At 42.3% G+C, this 21,673-nt stretch overlaps 1 long non-coding RNA gene across 1 annotated transcript; it reads left to right on the top strand.

The window, feature by feature from the left end:
• Positions 1-854: 854 nt before the first annotated feature.
• On the top strand, positions 855-21,439 carry LOC111977835 (uncharacterized). The gene is made up of 4 exons (XR_002879087.3): positions 855-945; positions 1,061-1,139; positions 1,307-1,330; positions 21,359-21,439. It is a non-coding gene; the product is annotated as an uncharacterized lncRNA (long non-coding RNA).
• The last annotated feature ends 234 nt before the right edge of the window (positions 21,440-21,673 follow it).

Here is a 21,673-nt window from a genome sequence, read left to right on the forward strand (position 1 = left end):
CAATTTTCTGGAAGCTTGCTTCAGAGCTCGGGTATTTTTCTGTATACCAGGGAGCTAGTTTCTTATGACAAATGTTTTCATTTTTAGGGGTGCAACTGCATCTAGGGTATTGTGCAAGGTTAAATTGAGTTCCTCAGTTAGGTGGTTAACGGATTTGTCCTCTGACGTCCTTGGGTAGGCAGGGTTAATAGGGTCATAGGTTAATCAGAAAGCTCCTTAAACTTGAACTTGCTTCCCGACTCCCAATGCACACGTTACACCTGCCCCTAAAATCAGCTTTAGAAAGTAAGGTGACACAGAAATATCTCAATGAATGGACATAGACTACTCATCTTAAACCACATATTTGTGGATAGAAATACGTCAGGTGGAACATTTTTCCAAAATCTCTGTAAGCACGGAATACAGATCCACAAGCACTTTTTGAATAAGCAAATTCACATTCCACAGTTGTAAATGTTAGGGATTTCTGAACATTTGCTCACAAATCGTTTTACATTTATTCAAATTGTAATTTTATTTGTGAGCTATGTTGAATATATTTACAGATCATGGATTTATGTGTGATTTATTTTTACATACTGTATTCGTGGATTATGGTTTACTTTGTAAAATATTTGTATATATTCACAGATCATAGTTTTCTTTGAGATATGTTGAATAGACATTCTTACGTAATAAAGAAACAAATCTAACCCCATAGAATATTTCTTAAATCTTACAATAAAACCTTTGTTCTCATATAGTACACATATGAGGAAGCAATTTGTTTTTGCCTTTGTCACGCGAATGTTTCACAGGAATAGTCAATGAATTATTGTAACTGGTGAGACAACCGGGTTGTAGAGCTTTCGATCAAGGTGCATTCCACCAGAGAAATGAACAGTATATAAGCCTAGTGTCCAATTGTACCTCATACATGAGAGGGTGAGTCCACAGAAACAGGTGAGCTCATTAATGTGCACATTAAAATGTGCGTAAAATAAATGTTAAGAATGGGATAATAATATGAATGGTTTCTGACGATTATGGTAATGATGATTATCATCTTTTCTCATAGATTTGAATAATCTTGGCCATGGAGCTAGTGACAATGGGGAATCAAACCATGCTTTTGGTGCTGCTTTTGTTGATGATGAGTAAGTATTGTCTCTTCTCAGTATGAAGCTGATGAGAAAAGCTGGTGTTGAATTGCACACGTTTACCTTTGTCCCCACTTCTATTTAGTCTATAAGGCTATAAAACCAACTTATTTTTCCATATTAATTTCCCTTGCGTAAACATTTTATCTTTGGTATCTCAACAGGTAGGGTGACCAATGCTGTTTCTGGTAAGTTTACCATGTCTAATAACTGATTTCAACCAACTTAGCAAAACTAACAATTCCCTTTAAGGGATAGTTTCTCAAAATGACGATCTAATTGTAATTGTTTCCTTCCCTTGAGTGGAGTTATGCAACTGTATTATATTTTTAATACGAGCTCTATGGAATGCCCTGTGAAGTAAACAATTCCTACAATGTTATAGTTTACTTCATTTATGAATAGTCACCCTAAAATAGGTCACAAACGTTCATTCAATTTATATTGCAACAATATCACTCAAGAAAATCTGTGTTTGACTTTGAATTAAATGTTTTGGGAACATAACTGTGTTTAATCATTTTAAAACTCCTGTAAGAAAACAATTAAGATTGAGTCAAAATTTGCTTCAGTAAGAGAAGGTTGTTCTGAATGTGCAGAATGCTGTCTGCACACTTCGTAATAGTCATTGTTTTATTTTATTTGACAAAAATCCATTATGACAAGGTGTAGACAATGCATGTGATAGAGTAAAAGGCCAGTTTATACTTGGTCTGTAGATAATTAGAATGTGACAAGTGTCACTGATAAAAACTATATTCAACTTATACTCTGGTGGAATGACTGTAGACTGTTGCTTCGACTGTTGGTTTCCTTGTCAAGATTACTGGGCTGGTACAGCAATAAGACCAAATCCATCTGTGACAAGACAGTACAGGAGTTCTAAAATCCTCAGATAGAAAGCCCTACTTTTATTTAGTCACACTCACAACCATAAGCTATTTTCTGTATGCTCGCCATTACTTTGTAAATAATAATTATTTTATTTTCCTGTAAAATGAAGACTTTGTCAGCTATACTTAGGTCATTATTTGAACTGGCTAGCCAGCTAACTTTAGCTAGATGACATGTTTTGTATTTTATTATGGATCCCAAATGGAGTTCCAGCATTATTAAGGATTGTCATGATGTGCGCAACTGGTTGAAGGTAAGTCAGGTGCAGGAGAGCAGAGATGGGAGATAACAGGCGCACTTTATTCATGCCCAAGGAAAACAGCGATAACGCCCAAAGTACACAAATACACAAAACACAGGGGTCAAACACATACCCGGCGCAAACCAGCCTGATGCGAACCTCACGTAACAAACAAACAATTCCACACACAGACATGGGGGGACCAGAGGGTAATATACATTAGTCAGATGAGGGAATGTGAACCAGGACAAAACAAATGGAAAATGAAAGGTGGAGCGGCGATGGCTAGAAGACCGGTGATGTCGACCGCCGAACGCCGCCTGAACAAGGAGAGATCCCGACTTCGGCGGAAGTCGTGACAAGGTTAGAAAGAAACCAAAACATTGTTTAGAAAGTTGCATTTAGTTGCCTTGCTAGCTGGTATAGGTTGACATCTACTAAATACAATTTTAAACATATGGGTTTATTGGTGTTAAAATAGAGCAAGCATGCCATTTGAAGCTCTGAGCTGCTGATGCCATTCAGAGGCTGTCGTTTTGTGTTTATACTTTTTCATAATGACAACAACAAGTCGGACGACAATAGAATGTTCATGATGTCACCGCGACAACTGTCTACAGACATGTCGATAGGCCAACTGTAAACCAGCCTTAAGGTAGAGCAAATGTTTCAGTGCCCCATGCTATCGTCGGTGGTCTCTCTGATTGAACTCTAGCTCAGTGTTTCTCAGCCCACGCAGTCCCTGGGATGATGCTGACTGGACCCTGAGATACGGATTATATTATGTAACTGCTACAGTGCTAGTTTTAGTGCAATGATGAAACACCGCTGCTTGCTGTTGCCTGGTACAAAAAAAAACGGTTTCGAAATACTGCACTAGCTAGCAAACAGCATCAATCTCTATGTCTCAGTTCACATGAAGGCATTGCTGACATTTAATGGGCATATATTAGAGCTGGTTTTAAAGTTTCCTCAATGTCCCGATGCAAAATAAATGTACCTGACATTCTACCATAAAATCTGCGCATCATTTGACTTCGATATCAGAACTCACTTGATTTCCTTTGCATTATTAGAAGCAAAAGTAACTTGCCATTGTGTTTGTTGCTTATAGTGCTCTCCACGCAGCGTGATGCAGGCAAAAAGAGGATTTACGGCAATGTGAGGAACAGTTGAAGAATAATACATTATGAATTTATTTAATTTTAAGGTGCTATGCATAGATTTTTGGGGGATTTTTGCATTGTAATTTCAGAAGTATCTCCATAACATATCTGGTACTAATAGTGGAATGATAGTGGGTTGATTTTGTCCATCCACAACAGATGCGATCAGGACCCGCAGGTTGAAATATATAAACTAACTCTGAACTAGAGGTCGACCGATCATGATTTTTCAACGCCGATACCGATACCGATTAAAAGCCGATACCGATACCAAAAAAAGCCGATACCGAGTAATCAGACTATTTTTTATTTTTTTTGTAATAATGACAATTACAACAATACTGAATGAACACTTATTTTAACTTAATATAATACATCAATAAAATCAATTTAGCCTCAAATAAATAATGAAACATTTGGTTTAAATAATGCAAAAACAAAGTGTTGGAGAAGAAAGTAAAAGTGCAATATGTGCCATGTAAGAAAGCTAACGTTTAAGTTCCTTGCTCAGAACATGAGAACATATGAAAGCTGGTGGTTCTTTTTACATGAGTCTTCAATATTCCCAGGTAGGAAGTTTTAGGTTGTAGTTATTATAGGAATTATWGGACTATTTCTCTCTATACGATTTGTATTTCATATACCTTTGACTATTGGATGTTCTTATAGGCACTTTAGTATTGCCAGTGTAAGAGTATAGCTTCCGTCCCTCTCCTCGCTCCTACCTGGGCTCGAACCAGGAACACATCGACAACAGCCACCCTCGAAGCAGCGTTACCCATGCCGAGCAAGGTGAACAACTACTCCAAGTCTCAGAGCGAGTAACGTTTGAAACGCTATTAGCGCGCACCCCGCTAACTAGCTATCCATTTCACATCGGTTACACCAGCCTAATCTTGGGAGTTGATAGGCTTGAAGTCATAAACAGAGCAATGCTTGAAGCATTGCGAAGAGCTGCTGGCAAAACGCACAAAATTGCTGTTTGAATGAATGCTTACGAGCCTGCTGGTGCCTACCATCGCTCAGTCAGACTGCTCTATCAAATCATAGACTTAATTATAACATCATAACACAAAGAAATACGAGCCTTAGGTCATTAATATGGTCGAATGCGGAAACTATCATCTCGAAAACAAAACATTTATTCTTTCAGTGAAATACGGAACCGTTCCGTTGTCACGTTCTGACCTTAGTTCTTCTGTTATGTCTTTGTTTTAGTTGGTCAGGGCGTGAGTTGGGTTGTCTATGTTCGTTTTTCTATGTTGTGTTTTGCGTTTGGCCTGGTATGGTATGGTTCTCAATCAGAGGCAGGTGTCGTTAGTTGTCTCTGATTGAGAATCATACTTAGGTAGCCCTTTTCCACCTGTGTTTCGTGGGTGATTATTTTCTGTTCTGTGTTTTGTATTTTCACCGTTCAGGACTGCTTCGTTCTCGTGTTTTGTTGTCTTTGTTATAGTATTCTTATTAAAATGGATACTTACCACGCTGCACCTTGGTCCTCCTCTCTTTCTCCCAACGACGGACGTTACATCCGTATTTTATCTAACGGCTGGCATCCATAAGTCTAAATATTCCTGTGACATTGCACAACCTTCAATGTTATGTCATAATTACGTAAAATTCTGGCAAATTAGTTCACAATGAGCCAGGCGGCCCAAACTGTTGCATATACCCTGACTCTGCGTGCATTGAACGCAAGAGAAGTGACACAATTTCACCTGGTTAATATTGCCTGCTAACCAGGATTTAATTTAGCTAAATATGCAGATTTAAAACCTTTTCTCAATAGGGGGTGCTGTTTACACTTTGTAGGAATTTCGTTCCCAAATTAAACTGCCTCGTACTCAATTCTTGCTCGTACAATATGCATATTATTATTACTATTGGATAGAAAACACTCTCTAGTTTCTAAAACCGTTTGAATTATAGTCTGTTGAGTTAAACAGAACTCGAGTTGGAGCATTTTCCTGTGAGGAAGTGAGAAGTCTGAAATCGAGGTCTCTGTTCCAGGGTCGGTTTATAAATTCCTTGTAAGCTATGGGGCTACATGCACTGCATACGCCTTCCCTAAATGTCAGTAAGCGGTGAGACTTTGAAGGAGTGGATAGCACCATCTGGGGAGTAATAACTCTCTTGGAAGGAAGGACCGACCTTTTCGACGCGGGCCTGACGCAGCAGGGACACCAGCATGGCGTCCTGAAAAGCTTTCGGTTTAGCAGTTCTATATCTCCGGCTCTGATTTAATTTGTTTTTTGTCTTAAAACTTCATAAGGTAGTTAATTTAAACCGACTTATAGCAGTTTATCAAGTTTATTGCGATTTCTCTGGAGTTTCTTTGTCAGGCGTTATCGCGAGTTGGGCACCTCTCCGGTTCGCTAGCGTTAGCTGCTAATTCTACAGGAGTAGAGGACATCTTTCAACCAAAAGACGATTGTTCTGGACAAAGGACCACTTGCCCAAGATTCTGATGGAAGCTCATCAAAGGTAAGAGCTATTTATGATGTTAATGGTACTTCTGTGGAAGAATGTAAAATTATTAGTCCGCCATTAATTTCGGCATGGTCTCGCTGTAACGCACGCTGTATGTTGAGTAACGTTAATTTTAAAAATCTAACACAGCGGTTGCATTAAGAATAATGCATCTTTAATTTGCTGTCCAACCTGTATTTTTTTGTCAAGTTTACGATTAGTTATTGATTAGATTAGGTGCCTCTCCAAGATGGCGCCGGCCAGATTGCCTGAAATGTTGCTACTAATCACATTGTATAACCACGATTTGTGCCACTAAATATGCACATTTTCGAACAAATCCTATATGCATTGTGTAATATGATGTTACAGGACTGTCATCTGATGAAGTATATGAAGGTTAGTCAAAAATTATATATCTTTGCTGGTTTGTTAGGATCGCTAACCTTTGCTGCTGGTAAACGGCTTGTGTTTCTGGCTATTGTGGTAAGCTAATATAATGCTATATTGTGTTTTCGCTGTAAAACACTTAAAAAATCTGAAATATTGGCTGGATTCACAAGATGTTGGGCTTTCATTTGCTGTACGCTGTGTATTTTTCAGAAAAGTTTTATGATGAGTATTTAGGTATTTGACGTTGGTCTCTGTAATTATTCTGGCTGCTTCGGCACTATTTCAGATTGCAGCTGCAATGTAGATATGCAAATTTTTCGAACAAAACATATGCTATACAATAAATATGTTATCAGACTGTCATCTGATGAGGTTGTTTCTTGGTTAGTGGCTATTTATATCTTTATTTGGTCGAAATGGTGATAGCTACTATGCAGGAAAAAAATGGTGGGAAAAAAAAGTTGTGTCTTTTGCTATCGTGGTTAGCTAATAGATTTACATATTGTGTCTTCCCTGTAAAACATTTTAAAAATCAGAAATGATGGCTGGATTCACAAGATGTGTATCTTTCATCTGGTGTCTTGGACTTGGATTTACTTGTGACGCTATGCTAGGCTATGCTAGTCAGCTTTTTTACTGATGGGGGTGCTCCCGGATCCGGGATTGGGACTAATTAGAAGTTAAAAATATATACTTCTGTGTATTGATTTTAAGAAGGCATTGATGTTTATGGTTAGGTACAGTCGTGCAACGATTGTGCTTTTTTCGCAAATGCGCTTTTGTTAAATCATCCCCGTTTGGCGAAGTTGGCTGTCTTTGTTAGGAAGAAATAGTCTTCACACAGTTCGCAACGAGCCAGGCGGCCCAAACTGCTGCATATCCCTGACTCTGTTGCAAGAGAAGTGACACAAAGAAATTCATGTTAGCAGGCAATATTAACTAAATATGCAGGTTTAAAAATATATACTTGTGTATTGATTTTAAGAAAGGCAATGATGTTTATGGTTAGGTACACATTGGAGCAACAACAGTCCTTTTTCGCAAATGCGCACGCATCAATTATATGCAACGCAGGACATGCTAGATAAACTAGTAATATCATCAACCATGTGTAGTTAACTAGTGATTATGATGATTGATTGTTTTTTGTAAGATAAGTTTAATGCTAGCTAGCAACTTACCTTGGCTTCTTACTCCATTCGCGTAACAGGCAGGCTCCTCGAGAGTGCAATGAGAGGCAGGTGGTTAGAGCGTTGGACTAGGTAAGGTTGCAAGATTGAATCCCCGAGCTGACAAGGTTAAAGATCTGGTTAATTTTCTGCCCCTGAACAAGGCAGTTAACCCACCGTTCCTAGGCCATCATTGAAAATAAGAATGTGTTCTTAACTGACTTGCCTAGTTAAATAAAGGTGTAAAAAAAWAWATATATATWTTTTTTTAATCGGCCTAATCGGTGTCCAAAAATTCCGATTTCCGATTGTTATGAAAACTTGAAATCGTCCCTAATTAATCGGCCATTCCGATTAATCGGTCGACCTCTACTCTGATCCAACTATATTAATTTGGGGATAGGTTGAAACACATGAAACATTCATGGACATTCAGCTAGCTAGCGTGCTGCTGCTAGCTAATTTGTCCTGGGATATAAAAATTGGGTTGTTATTTGATCTGAAATGCAGGATCTTTTGTAGAATTTTTACCCATTTTGAGTCATACAAAATTGTCTGTTCTCTACTCCGACAATTAATCCACAGATAAAAGGAGAAACCTAGTTAGTTTCTAGTAGCCGTTCCTCCTTCAGTCTTCTTCTTCTTCCGTGGACTTTATATGGCGGTTGGCAACCAACTTTAAGGTTAGTTTTTCAACACCCAAGTTGATATTTTGCTCCTAGAAACCAATGAGGAGATGGGAAAGGCAGAACTTGCAGCGCTTCAAACATATAACTATTTTAGCGCCTGGCTACGCAGACACTTGTTGACGCGCGTGAGCAGTTAGATGAAATTATTGAACAACAAGTAGTGAMTCATCACCTGGATTCGGTCTTATGTAGAAACATTTGAATATCAGTTTTTTACATTGGATAAAAGTAGAGACTCAAAGCTACAAAATGGTATATCATACACTGCGTTTGAGACAACAATGGAAAAGTAATTATGCTTTGAAAGTTGATCAACTTGTAAACTCACTTTTGAGAAACCCGTCTTTCAATGTTTTGGTACTACTATTGTTCACACCCTCTTAAGCCTTTTATAACCCAACCCTGATCTGTACTTCTCCACAACTTTGTCCCTGACCTGTTTGGAGAGCTCCTTGGTCTTCATGGGGTCTTGCTTGGTGGTGCCCCTTGCTTTGTGGGGTTGCAGACTCTGGGGCCTTTCAGAACAGGTGTAGATATACTGAGATCATGTGACAGATCATGTGACACTTATATTGCACACAGGTGGACTTAATTCGTTAAATAATGTGACTCTTGAAGGTAATTGGTTGCCCCAGATCTTATTTAGGGGCTTCATAGCAAAGGGGGTGAATACATATGCACGCATCACTTTTCCATTTCATTATTATTTTAAGTTATTTTTTGCATTTCACTTCACCAATTTGTACTATTTTGTGTATGTTCATTACATGAAATCCAAATAAATTACAGGTTGTAATGCAACAAAATAGGAAAAACGCCAAGAGGGATGAATACTTCTGCAAGGCACTGTAGGGGTGGTATACAGAAGAAATCCCTATTTGGTAAAATAACAAGTTCATATTATGGCAAGAACAGCTCAAATAAGCAAAGAGCAAGGACAGTCCATCACTTTAAGACATGAAGGTCAGTCAATGCGGAAAATTTCAAGGACTTTGAAAGTTTCTTAATGTGCAGTGGCAAAAAACATCAACGCTATGATGAAACTGGCTCTCATGAGGACTGCCACAGGAAGGGAAGACCCAGAGTTACCTCTGCTGCAGAGGATACGTTCATTAGAGTTACCAGCCTCAGAAATTGCATCCCAAATAAATGCTTCACAGAGTTCAAGTAACAGACACATCTCAACATCAACTATTCAGAAGATACTGCGTGAATCAGGACTTCGTGGCCAATTGTTGCAAAGAGAAACCACAACTAAGAGATATCAAAATAAGTAAGAACATTGCTTGGCCAAAGAAACACGAGCAATGGACATTAGACCGTTGAAATCTGTTGTTTTGGTCTGATGAGTCCTCATTTTGAGATTTTGTTCCAACCGCTGTGTCTTGTGAGGCGCGAGATAGATGAACGATGATCTCCGTGTGGTTCCCACCATGAAGCATGGAGGAAAGGTTTGAGTGGTGATGTTTGGGATGCCCTTTGCTGGTTGACACTGTGGTGATTTATTTTAAAGGAACATTGTGATCAAAAAACAGCTTCCCACGTACGGCCCGAATGTCGATGTCCCCAGCCGATACCATCCTGTCTGGATTGTTAGTGGACTGATCATTCTTGGTTTTTCAAGCAACAACTCACTGTGTAAGGCTTTCAGATGACCCAACCAAGGGGTGTACCAGGCTTGAGGGGGTTCTTGACAAGATAAAGGAGATCGTCGCGTTGATGGGAGTAGCAGTATCAGTGAGCTCGAGCCTCCACAATCAACCCGACTCAAACCCAATTGAGATGGTTGGGGTATAGGAATTACCAGCAGAGTGAAGAAAAGCACCAACAAGTGCTCACATATGTGACTCCTTTAAGATTGTTGGGAAAAGCATTCCAGGTGAAGCTTGGTTTGAGAGAAATACCAAGAGTGTGCAAACGCTGTTCATCAAGGCAAAAGATGGCTATTTGGAAGAATCTTAAATATTTTCTATATGTATTTTACTTAATTATAGACGGCGAATCATCCAATTTTATCCACAGTGATTGACAGTGGCCATAGAACAGATGGTAGAGCGTTTACCCACTTGCCGCAAATTCTCCAAAGGCACTATCTCCACGGCCCCTGTATTCCAATCTTTTTTTCAGTTACGCGAAACAATACAGAGTTTCAGGTCGGAATGCATATTCGTCGATGGTTAGTTCGTGCCGAACTGCACCTGTTCAGCAGTGATGATAGATGTTAGTCTGAATCATGACATTACGCAAGATGAGTGGTTCCCCATTGTACCTTTCTGTTTTAGCAAGCTTTGTTTTTCCTTGCCATCTAATTATTGTTCACTGTGTGTCGTTCCTTGTTAGTATTTTAAACCCTGTGTGGTCCTCAGTGCTATTGCGCAGTGTTGTATGTTAGCACCCCAGCCCCCAGGCCTTTCGTTTGGACCAGTAGTGTGGTAACTTTTTCTTGTACTTTTAAGTTTGGTGATTTTCATGTCACCTAGTAGTTCTCTGTAAGAATTTAAGATAGTCTCCGTTCTAGTTATTTGTAGTTTAGTGTCTTTCATTCGAAGGGTTTTTTTATTTCTACCCATGCCTTTTTTTTATTACACTCACCCCCACCTGTGTTTAGGTCAGAAAGTTGATTTTTTAATTATTTTGCGACAGTATTTCATTTTGTTGTTACCACTATTCTTTGGCATGATATTATTTTGACGTGTGAATATACATTACTGCTGTACATTTTCCGGCTCATATCTTATTATGCCCGCAGTACTTTCCCAATTCCTTTAGGTTACGGACCTTGCATAAATTACTCTTTTTCTAGTATGCCTGATGTATTTTGTTCATTTCCTGGTTCCCTGCGACTTAGAACATTACGCGTACACCCCTGATATTATCCTGAAATGCACTCAGGCGCGTCACTTGAGAGAAAAGAGCCCATTAAAAAATACACTATAGAAAACGCTCCAGAGTAATCGAGGTTCAAGACGCCCCACATGCTGCTTAGGTCCCCCCTATCAGGAAGCCTTCTTTTTCACCCCCCAACAATGTCCCCGGACCACAGCCCAGCTTTCAGCTCTGCCGCACCCGGCCAAGTAGCTGCGTGGACTAGGTCTGCTCCAACGGTCAGAATTGTTGTTCCCCCAGAAAGAGGCTACCATGGCCTGGACATTCTAACTTCTTCCGAGGAGAAGAATCGCTTCCCATAAAGAGATATCAACACGATTTCCAGGATTGATCCAATTAGCATATATTGCAAGCTGACTGGACCACTTTCTTGCCCTTCTGCTTCCCAGTGACCATTATCACCGGATGCTACACTTTGACGAACGATGCCCGAAGCAGTATACCCCCGAACGGGCTCTGACAATACCACCGTATCTCACAGCCTTGAACATGCTGTCAGTCGTACGCACAGCAGTCTCCGAGTGCCCAACCCGTAGCTGACTGTTTCCAGGGTGATCCGAGTGTTATGTAAAGGGGTTTTAAACCCAATTTCTCTCTCCTTGAGCCGCCTGCCAATAAACCACCCTCCGTCCTCGTTTTTGTCCCGCACCACAGGCCGACACCGGTCCAAAAGGAGCTAACGCAGCCATTAAGCACTTTGATAGTTCATACATGCGCTGTCCGCGATACAAGCGCTGGGAGGCCTACTGCTGTGTGGTAGGCCCATCTTGACCGGCGTAATGGCCCAACATAGTCCTGTTGCCAGTACTTTACCTTTGCCTGAAATCAAAGGAGTGGTTTTTTTTTCAAAGATCCCCAAGGGGCTACCTGGAGCTCAGCCCAAACCGAGCTCCTACCCTCCCTCCAAACCAGAAAGGGGTCCCGCCCCGCAGCCGTGCGGACTTATCTACCGACCATCCGAGTTTGGCGAATTCTTGGGCCCGCTACAATACCTCTTGTTTGGCCAATTGGACTGACCTTTTTTTTGCCAGCCAACCGAGACGCACCCGATTTGAACCGCGACCGCCAATTCCCTCAGCAAAGCTGGCGTCTTAAATCAAGCTACAGCCATCCCCCTTTAGCCGATTAATTCGCTGCCGCTCTAGCAGCTTGTTTTACCTTGTTCCTTGCTCTCCCAGACACCAGCCCTGTATACCTGGATATTACTCACCAATTTACCAGGCATCGGATGGACATGGGGTCTCTTCTTGCACTTAAAACAACGCCGGATTATCTCTGCCCCCCGGATCACAATCGACTGACTCCACCTCACAAATATAGCTTGATCCTATGAACAACAGTGCGTAGCCTCCCCCCGACATTGCCCGCTAGCGCAGCTGAGCCGCCAACCACTGCCACGAAGCTAGCACATGGTGATTGGAAAGCCACAACACAGAAGATAATTCCCATTTCCCCTTCTTTGTCAAACCTTCCATCTCACAAGTTCCCCCAAGTATCCGCTGCTACTTTCCTCGCTTCTAACAGACGCCCCGACTTCACGGACTCCAATATCTGACGGCTTAGGACTTCCATCTTCGACGACGACCACCGTCTGAGAGCAGACCACCCCCCGGGAAGACGGCGGAAGCCAATCCAACCTGTCACGAATTCTCTCACCGGAAGCTCTACCCTCTAATCACTTATTAAAAGCGTGCCCCACGCCTGAGCCCGATGTTCCGTACTCCATAACTGTGTATCTCCCTCCCGGTAACCCCTGTCCCACCGGGTCACGCCCTCCACACCAGCCTCTTCTCACTCCTCACCCGGCTGCCCCGCTAGGTGACACCATAGGATCCACTTGGCTACTAATTAGTCTGGGTGCCTGACTTGCACACTGTCCTATAATTCACGGTACTCCATTCCTGTTTATTTGTGTATCTGTTCGGCTCTACGTGCTTCTGAACTCAGGAATCCTTCTCGTGGCCTGGAGATGTAGTGAGATAAGATCGACCCTCTCTGCAGTACCGGATAAGGAGCCGAATGTCGCGGCCCATTGATTTTTACCATCTACTGTCTGTGTGTTCCACCGTGGCTATTCCGTCTGTAGACTAGCCCCTTTATGGCTGGCTGTTCATCCGTGTCCCGGGTCAGGGAAAACGCACTCTCCGTGCCAGGTGGAGGTTCGTGGTAACGAAACATAACCCCCCATCCATCCAACTCCCGCCTGCTTATTCCAGTTACCCTTTGAACTGACCACGAGAGCTTCCCTTCAAGCCTTGGTAGACTCTGGAGCGCAGGTAACTTCATGGATGGTGTTGGGCGAAGGAGAAATGGGTTCCTCTGAACCTCTTAGTGACCCATTAAGGTTACTACGTTGGATGGAAAGCCCTTGGGATCTGGACTTGTCACTCGTGTCACTACCCCCTTGCGACTTTCAGTTTCCCAACACCAGGAAGTGATAACTTTCATCTGACCTGTGATTCCGCCAGCTCTCCCTTTGATACCCCTGGCTTCACAGCCATAAACCTCACATCGACTGGTCTGTGGGCACTATTCAAGCAGTGGGGCCTCCTACGTGCCAAGCCACTTGTATCTTCCCTAGTTCCCCATTCCCTCCCGAGTCGTCTAGAATCCATCGACCTGTCCCGAGTTCCGAGTGTTACCATGACCTCAAACCGTATTTAGCAAACAGAGGGCCACCAAACTACCACCCCATAGACCTTACGATTGCCCCATCGACCTGTTTCCGGGCACCTTGCCCCCCCAGGGTCGGATCTTTTCCCTATCTCCTCCGAACGAGCTGCTATGGATACCCTACATCAAGGACGCTCTGGCAGCAGGCCTCATGCGTCCATCCACCTCGCCGGGGAGCAGGGTTTTCGTTGTGGCCAAAAAACACGGTGGATTACGACCTTGCATCGACTACCGGGACTTAATGCCATAACCGTCCGTAACCGCTACACCGCTACCCCTATGGCCACAGCCTTTGAGCTGCTCCAGGAAGCAGTGGTCTTTCACTAAGCTTGACATACGGAACGCATACCATCTTGTGCGGATCAAACCCGGTGACGGTTGGAAGACCGCTTTCAACACGCCTACTGGTCATAACAATACTTGTGATGCCCTTCGGCCTGGACCAAACGCCCCGCTGTGTTCCAAGCGCTCATAAACGATGTGCTTAGGGATATGCTTACATTTCATGTTTGTTTACTTGGATGAACCTCATCTTTTCGAGCTCCCTTCAAGAACACACTAAGCATGTCAGACAAGTGCTCAAACGCCTCCTAGACAAGCCATTTGTACGTTAAGCCGGGAAAAGTGTGAATGTCCATTCCTCTCGAGTACAATCTCTGGGATTTGTAGGTGGAACCCGGCGGAGTCCAGATTGGACCCAAGAAGTAGGCCCGGCGAGCGGATTGGCCCACCCCAAGTCCGTAAGGGTTCAGCGTTTGCCTGGGCTTCACTAACTTTTACCGCCAAGTTTCATCCAAGAAGAACTTCAGCTCGTGGCCAGCCCTCTCTGCTGTAACAAGGGAATTGGCAACACAAGGTTTCTTGTGGGAGGAGAAGCTGAGACGGCTTCACAAGGCTTCAGCAGGCATCCTCATCGCTCCCATCCGGACACACCGAGGCGGATAACCTTTTGTTGGAGTAGACTCGATCAGAAAGGTTTGGCTGTTGGGCTTCCTTCTCAGAGGGGGGAAGCAAAGAGGCTTACTTGCCGGCCTTCTTCTCTCACCGGGCTTACCCCGGCCAGAGAGGTGAATTACGATGTGGGGATCGTGAACTCCTGCGGTTAAGATGGAGTTGAAGGAAATGGAGACACATGGTCGAGGGGGCTTCTCAACCATTTCAGTCTTAGGACCACAAAAATCTGGAGTATATCCAGCAGGCAAAAAGGGATTTGAAACTCCAGACAAGCTCGAGTGTCTCTTTTCATTCACGATTCCATTTATCCTCACTATACCGGGTCGAAGAATCTCAAACCGGACGCTGTTGTCACGAGTCTACTCTCCTTGCCATTTCAGAAGATACTGACAATGACTGATTTCCTGCCGCTAAGAATCTGGCTCCATCTGCTGGCAGTTGAGGAACCGTAGAGACAGGCTCAAGCCAATCGAACGGTCCTAAGGAGGTCTGCAATCGGATGTTTGTTCCAAGGCAGGAAAAGATCCCAAGTCCTTCTGTGGGGGGCACTCTCTTCGCCTCACCTGTCACCGGGCGTAGTCCACACCTGGAAAGTTCATCAGCGTAGTTCTTGTGGACCCACCATAGAGAGACGTTGCACTTTCGTCAAGGGTGTCCCGTTGCTGCCGAGGCAAATCTTCTCACCTACCGCCCTCAAGGACTCCTTACCTTTATCTATTCCCACCGACTGCGTCCCATATCTCGTTGGAACTTTATTACTGTGCCTTCCTCCGTCCCATGGTAATTACATACTGATCCTATCATTCATCGACAGGTTTCTAGCGCCAGGTTTGTTCCCTTGACCAAAATTACCTTCTGCCAAGGAAACAGATGATTTTGGTGATTAAACCGTGTCCGGTCTTTGGCATCCGCAAGATATGGTTTCCGGACAGAGGTCCCCAGTTCGCCCAAAGGTATTTGGAAAAGGCCTTCTGCCAACTCAGGGGCCACGGCCAGTTTATCTTCAGTGGGTACATCCGATCCACGGCCAAAACCAAGAGATGAATCAGGAGTGAAACCACCCTCAGATGTATGGTTCGCACAAAACCCGTCCACATGGTCACTTTCATTTGTTTGGGGCGAGTACGCGCACAACAACCTGTGTCCTCCTCCACGTAGGTATATCCCGCACGAGGTACAGTTTGGCTATTGCTCCATCTATTGTTCCCGGAACGCAGGAGAGAAGTCAGGTGCTTTCAGCCTCGAGGTTCAGTCAGACGCTGTCGAGCTTACGTGGAAGAGGCCGTCTTAATCTTCGGTCCTGACAGCGAGTCCAGCGACAAGCCAACAAGGACGGTCGCCGCTCCGGGTCCTACTCCTGTACCCCGGGCCAGGAGATATGGCTCTCAACAGAACTTACGCTACGGGTGAGGTCTCGTAGACTGTCCCAAGAATTTCAATCGGTCCCTTTAGAGTTGCAGAGAGTCATCCGTTACTTTTCGCTCACTACCCCAATCCCTTAGATCAATCCAACATTTACATTCTTTTATAAAACTGTTGTTTTTTTCCCCTTTCCCTGCAGGCGACCTCCCCTCCGCTCCGTGTATCGCAGGCCAGTCGGCTTATACCGTCCCCACCGGTACTGGTTCGCCGGTGCAGCGGTGCTGGGCAGTATCTGGTGGGACTGGAAGGCTACGTCCCGAGGAGACGCTCCTGGGTTCCTGCCCGTAAGGACAGAAAAAACCTACTGGACCCGACCTTCATTCGTGTCGAGTTCAGGCCCTCCAACCCTGTAGTAAGCTGGTAGGAACGTTCAGGAGCCGTTTCCTAGGAAGGGGATTCTCTGTCAGGTTTTGGCCAGGACTGTTCAGGTTTTGGTCACTAGATCCCCATTGCACTTTTTTGTACCTTTTGTTTTTTCTTGCTCTAATTATTGTTTGCACCTGTGTGTCGTTCCCTTGTTAGTATTAACCTGTGTGTTCCTCAGTTCTTTGCTCAGTGTTTGTTAGCCACCCAGCCCAGCCTTTTGTAAAATATATTTCTCTTATTGTTTTCCAGAGGTTCTCTGGTTTAGTGCTTGTGTATTTTGAGTAGTCTTTTGAGGTTTGTTTTTCCCTGCTTGTTTTACCACTTTGTGAGTTTCTTTTTATTTTGGAGGTATCCAATTTTGTGCCTCTTGGCTTTATTTTTGACGTGGGATTTATATTCTTGCCTGAGATCTTGTCCTTTTATTAAACACCATTCTAGTATGCTGAGTCTGCATCTTCTGGGTTCTGCCGATATTAGTTGACTGTTTTTCTCACACGGGTCCTGACATATTCTTTTGCGTTGACTATTAAAAAAAATCTTTGTCCAGATCGGAGTTGAGTTAATCTCTTGTTCTGCTATCCAGAAGCTCTGTATTCGGTTCATAAAGAGCGGTAGCAGCAACATTATGTACAAATTAAGTTAAAAACAATGCGAAAACAAACAAAAACACGAAGTTGGTGGTAGACCCGTAACAACGGCAACCATTTCTCCGGGTTGATTATTCAAATACAGCACCCGAATCTGCCAGGTCACATTCTGTTAAATGTCCCCAACACATCCCTGGTCATTCTTTCTTTTCAGTTTCATGTCAGACGAGGATGTTGTGTGACCGTATTACCGCCACTCCGGCGTTCACGAGTCACAAGGGCAGTCAATGTGTATATGGACCATTTAGTCCTATGCCAACTGACATTATTGCAAATGATAATCGAAATCCAATCAAAACTTCATGAGAGACCATTATGCAATTACAAGAAAACAGTGTGATGGCACTCTAGTTTAAAAAAGGAGGATTCCCTTCCCAGGCTATTCTATAGGCTAGCCTACTATATTATTTCTTCAACTTTCTATACTAAGCACATTTCTTATATTACAACAAAGTTAAGCCTACCTGGCGTCATGAAAATTAACCCGGAAAAGGCATCCTCCATTTGCTATGTTTAAATGCATAGGATGACATGTATTTTTCTTCCCCGCTTGTTTCGAGACAGGTGCCTGATATGAATCCATTTCTAATCAAAAAATGTCAGCATAATATATTTTGGGTTATATGAAAGACAAGATTAAAATCGAAGAGTAGTCTGAGGTCCAATATTTAGCGATATCACTTTAGTGAATATATATATCATTGTGAATTGATGCCCAGCGCTAAGGCAAGAAACAATTTTCCCCAAACTTTTCGAATATTCATAGTCGAACCTCATGTAGCTGCCCCATTAGGCCTATTATGTTTATGCATAAGTATTTGTTTGACAACTTAATGTGAACAAATCAACATAATCCCCTTATAAGGCCTGATGACGAATACCATAAGAGCGGCCTGTGTTTCAGTTTGGGGAACATTCGCCACATAAGCCTACTGCCGATAATAAGCCTAATAGTTTAAAATGTGATAAACTAACAGTTCTGATCTGTTCATTAGCCACATTGCGGAAAAAAAGTGTTAGTGTTTGTATTAGTGTGGGCTCTATCGCATCCAGAACTGTCCCAGGACTATAGTTTGAAATATTTGGTTCCTCGCACAGAATTAGAATAGCGTTAATTTTGTACTGATGTGGGGATAGTAAATACATAGGAGTGCTCTTTGTTGTTCGTTAGCCTACACATCTTGGTTGGCTGACAAAAAAGTAATGTGACATTCTTCCAATATCTTACAATATGGCCTTCGGAATTGGATAAGGACGTGCAGTTGCCGTCCCCGATGCTGTTTTGGGTGGTTAATTTCTTTTCATCAAATATAAGAGAAAAACTTCATCACAAAAGTCGAGTTATACTAAACTTAAATCTTTATTCACTTTATATAAGGAGCAGGTCAATACAGCACACACATACAAAAGAATTCGTTGAGTGCTCTGACGATAATGTGTGGCATGTCGACAAATCACCCTTCAGACTGATCTTGAGAGCCTGAAGCAAAGATGACAATACCATTTTTATACAAACTAATGCCTCCTGAATGTCATGACAAACAATAGAGTTATGGATGGTACAACGGTTAATATTTGATTGAAAGATGTACTATAATTCACATCAGACGTATCTTGCTGTTAAAGACCGTTCTCATGTGTGAACAGGGTTGCTCCGAGCCGATCTCTCGCCTGGTACCTTCAGTCAAACCGGAGCATCTCCCTTTACATGATGTGGAATGTAGGCCTAAGGCATCGTAAATTACGTCAGCATTAAGCCCCCAGAGGCCCTTCTCAAGTAGAAAACACAGATGAGTTTAAGAACCCCCTATTCTGTTGCATATAAACAAACCATTTATGCAATAACAGTATTTATAACATGATCCTGTTAATTTCTCACAGTCTGTCTTCACTTGTAGCCTGTAAGAAAGACCGATCACGTGATGGAAGCATGTGAGTGAGAGGTGCTTCGGATCACGCAGCACTCAGGGAGAAGGGCACAACGCCAGCACTCCGAGCCCAGGGACCAATGGCCACTTGGCTGAAAAAGGCATGGATTGTTTTATGTGCATTACGGCCACACAAAGGGGATCCCGCCAGGAAATTGGAAGCATTAGCAAGTGCTTGTCAAATTGTGAATGAAGACTGATGCAGTTGTACAGTCTACGCAAAAAAAAAAAAGCAGAGCTCATTCCTTTAACCGATATTTTCAAATCATCATTAGAGTTGCATCATGCAGCCTTATAATGTATTTTAAAAAATCTAAAAATTGGTTCCCGAGTTGTCAGCGGTCTAAAGGCACTGCATTGCAGTGTGGGCGGATCATTGCAGCCTGGGGTTCGATCCCAAGCTGTGTGAGTCCAATAAGGTTGCTCACAATAGGCCCAGGGTCATCCAGGTTTAGGGAGGGTTTGGTAGGGGCTTACTTGGCTCATTTGCTCTAGCAACTCCTTGTGGCGGGCCAGGCGCCTGCCGCTGACTTGGGTGAGCGAAGTGGTTAAGGAGCGGTTTGGCAGGTCATGTTTCGGAGGACGCATTGATTCGACTTCGCTCTCCCGAGCCCGTGCAGATTGTAATTGGAATATCACGAAATTGGGGAGAAAAAAGTAGTAAAAAAACCTAATATATAGCCCAACATTTGTAGTACAACTAAAGTTACATGATAAACTCTAAATTAAGCATATAGGAGTACCTACTTCTTGTTAACCGCTCAGCACAGAATAGCCGCATGTGAGACTCTCCTCAAATTTGATTCAGCTTTGTTAATTTTCTAGTATGAAGAATACAATTTATCTAGAATAATGCATGGAATTCTAACCAAATTGTCTGCATATGAACTAGTCTAGCCCACAGCCATTTGGCATAGCCAGATCAGGACCTAACATGAGACAATGCGGAGTATGCTATTCTGTTCTTCTGAATAGTCTACAATTTCTTTCATGGTTCTTATAACCTGTCTAAAGGTTTAGGCTATATTACATGGATTTATTCAACTTTTAAAATTGAGATGTTCCAAAGGTATGCATCAGTGGCTTGTGACCGTGTGGAAGCCAGTAGATGTCAATATGTTTATGTTAATTAAACTTCTTAGGGATCGGTTGTCCTGTGCACGGTCGGTTGAAGTAAAGTAGGCTAATAAATTAGCATGAAGTTATAAGTAACAAGAACATTCCCAAGACATAAGAAATATCTGATATTGTTCAGAAAACTTAAATTTGTTATCTAACTGCACGTCCAATTTTACAGTAGCTATTACAGTGAAAGAAGACCATGCTATTGTTGAGAAGAGTGCACAATTTGTAACATGAAAAGTTATTAATAAACATTAGGCATATTTGGACAGTATTGGACACAACATTTGGAACAGAAATGCAATGGTTCATTGGGATCAGTCTAAAACGTTGCAACATACACGCGCTGCATCTAGTGGCCAAATCTAAATTGAACCTAGGCTGATAATACATTATTGCATCTCGCTTGCGTTTCAAAGATGGTACAAAAAATTACAAAAGAACAGTTGTGTTTTTTCTTGTATTATCTTTTAGCAGATCTATTGTGTTATTATTCTCCTACATTTGCCACACCTTCAAGAGTGTTTCTTTCAAATATGTACCAATAATATGCATTATCCTTGCTTCAGGCTGTGCTAAGGCGTTAGATTTGGAGTTATGTCATTTTAGTCGAAAATCGGGAGGGAAAAGGCGGATCCTTAGGTTTAAATGTCCCCTGACAATAAAGGTACATTGCCAATCACTGCAATGCTTTTGTTCACTAATCACCTTCATTGTCCCACCAGGGAAAAGAGAATTATGCAACATTTGACTTTACTGGTAATAGGGTGGCTCAGTAAGATTGCTGTATACAGTATGTGATTAGCTAGAAATATGAGGATGATCTATAGCTAATATATTTCCTCTTTGTTTGTGCATGTGATTTGTGCCAACCCAGTAACCATTTCTTTGAATGGCAAATCATTTAAAAAGTGAAAAGAACCAGACTTTGAGGTTATTTAAACACACTTAATAATTGCTCAAATATTTTTTAGGTTTTCTACCAATTAAGACAATAATTACGTTTGTTAAAATCATGTTATGTTTTTTACTATAATACTCTAAAAATAAATTTCTTGCTTATGTGATCCAACTTTGATGACCAGGTTATACTTTCTGACTGATCATGTGGTAGGAAATACTCACTTAAATATTGCCGTGTGGTCAAATATTGCTGGATAATTACTTTTTTATGATATGGGCATTTTGTTCGTTCAGGACCACTTCTATCCATTGGGGCTGGAGACACCATGATCCAGATCAGATGATGAAAGTTCCCCTCTATACCCTGAGCCGGCCACTTTGTCTATTTCTGGAAACACTATAACCACCAGATATATGTGGGTAGAAATGTTATATTTATTATCTGTTGCATGAAAACCTGTTGGTTTTGAATATCTTAGGGGAAATCTGTATGCAATGCATTATGACTTACTTTTGCTTCAGGTTGAATTATTGGTTGTGAAAGGTATACCACTTTACAATCAAAATAGCTGTTAAGATGTTGCATGCCCAAAAAAGTTGCTGGATGGT

The sequence above is a fragment of the Salvelinus sp. IW2-2015 genome, unplaced genomic scaffold, assembly GCF_002910315.2.
Source record: "Salvelinus sp. IW2-2015 unplaced genomic scaffold, ASM291031v2 Un_scaffold2972, whole genome shotgun sequence".
Taxonomy (NCBI): domain Eukaryota; kingdom Metazoa; phylum Chordata; class Actinopteri; order Salmoniformes; family Salmonidae; genus Salvelinus; species Salvelinus sp. IW2-2015.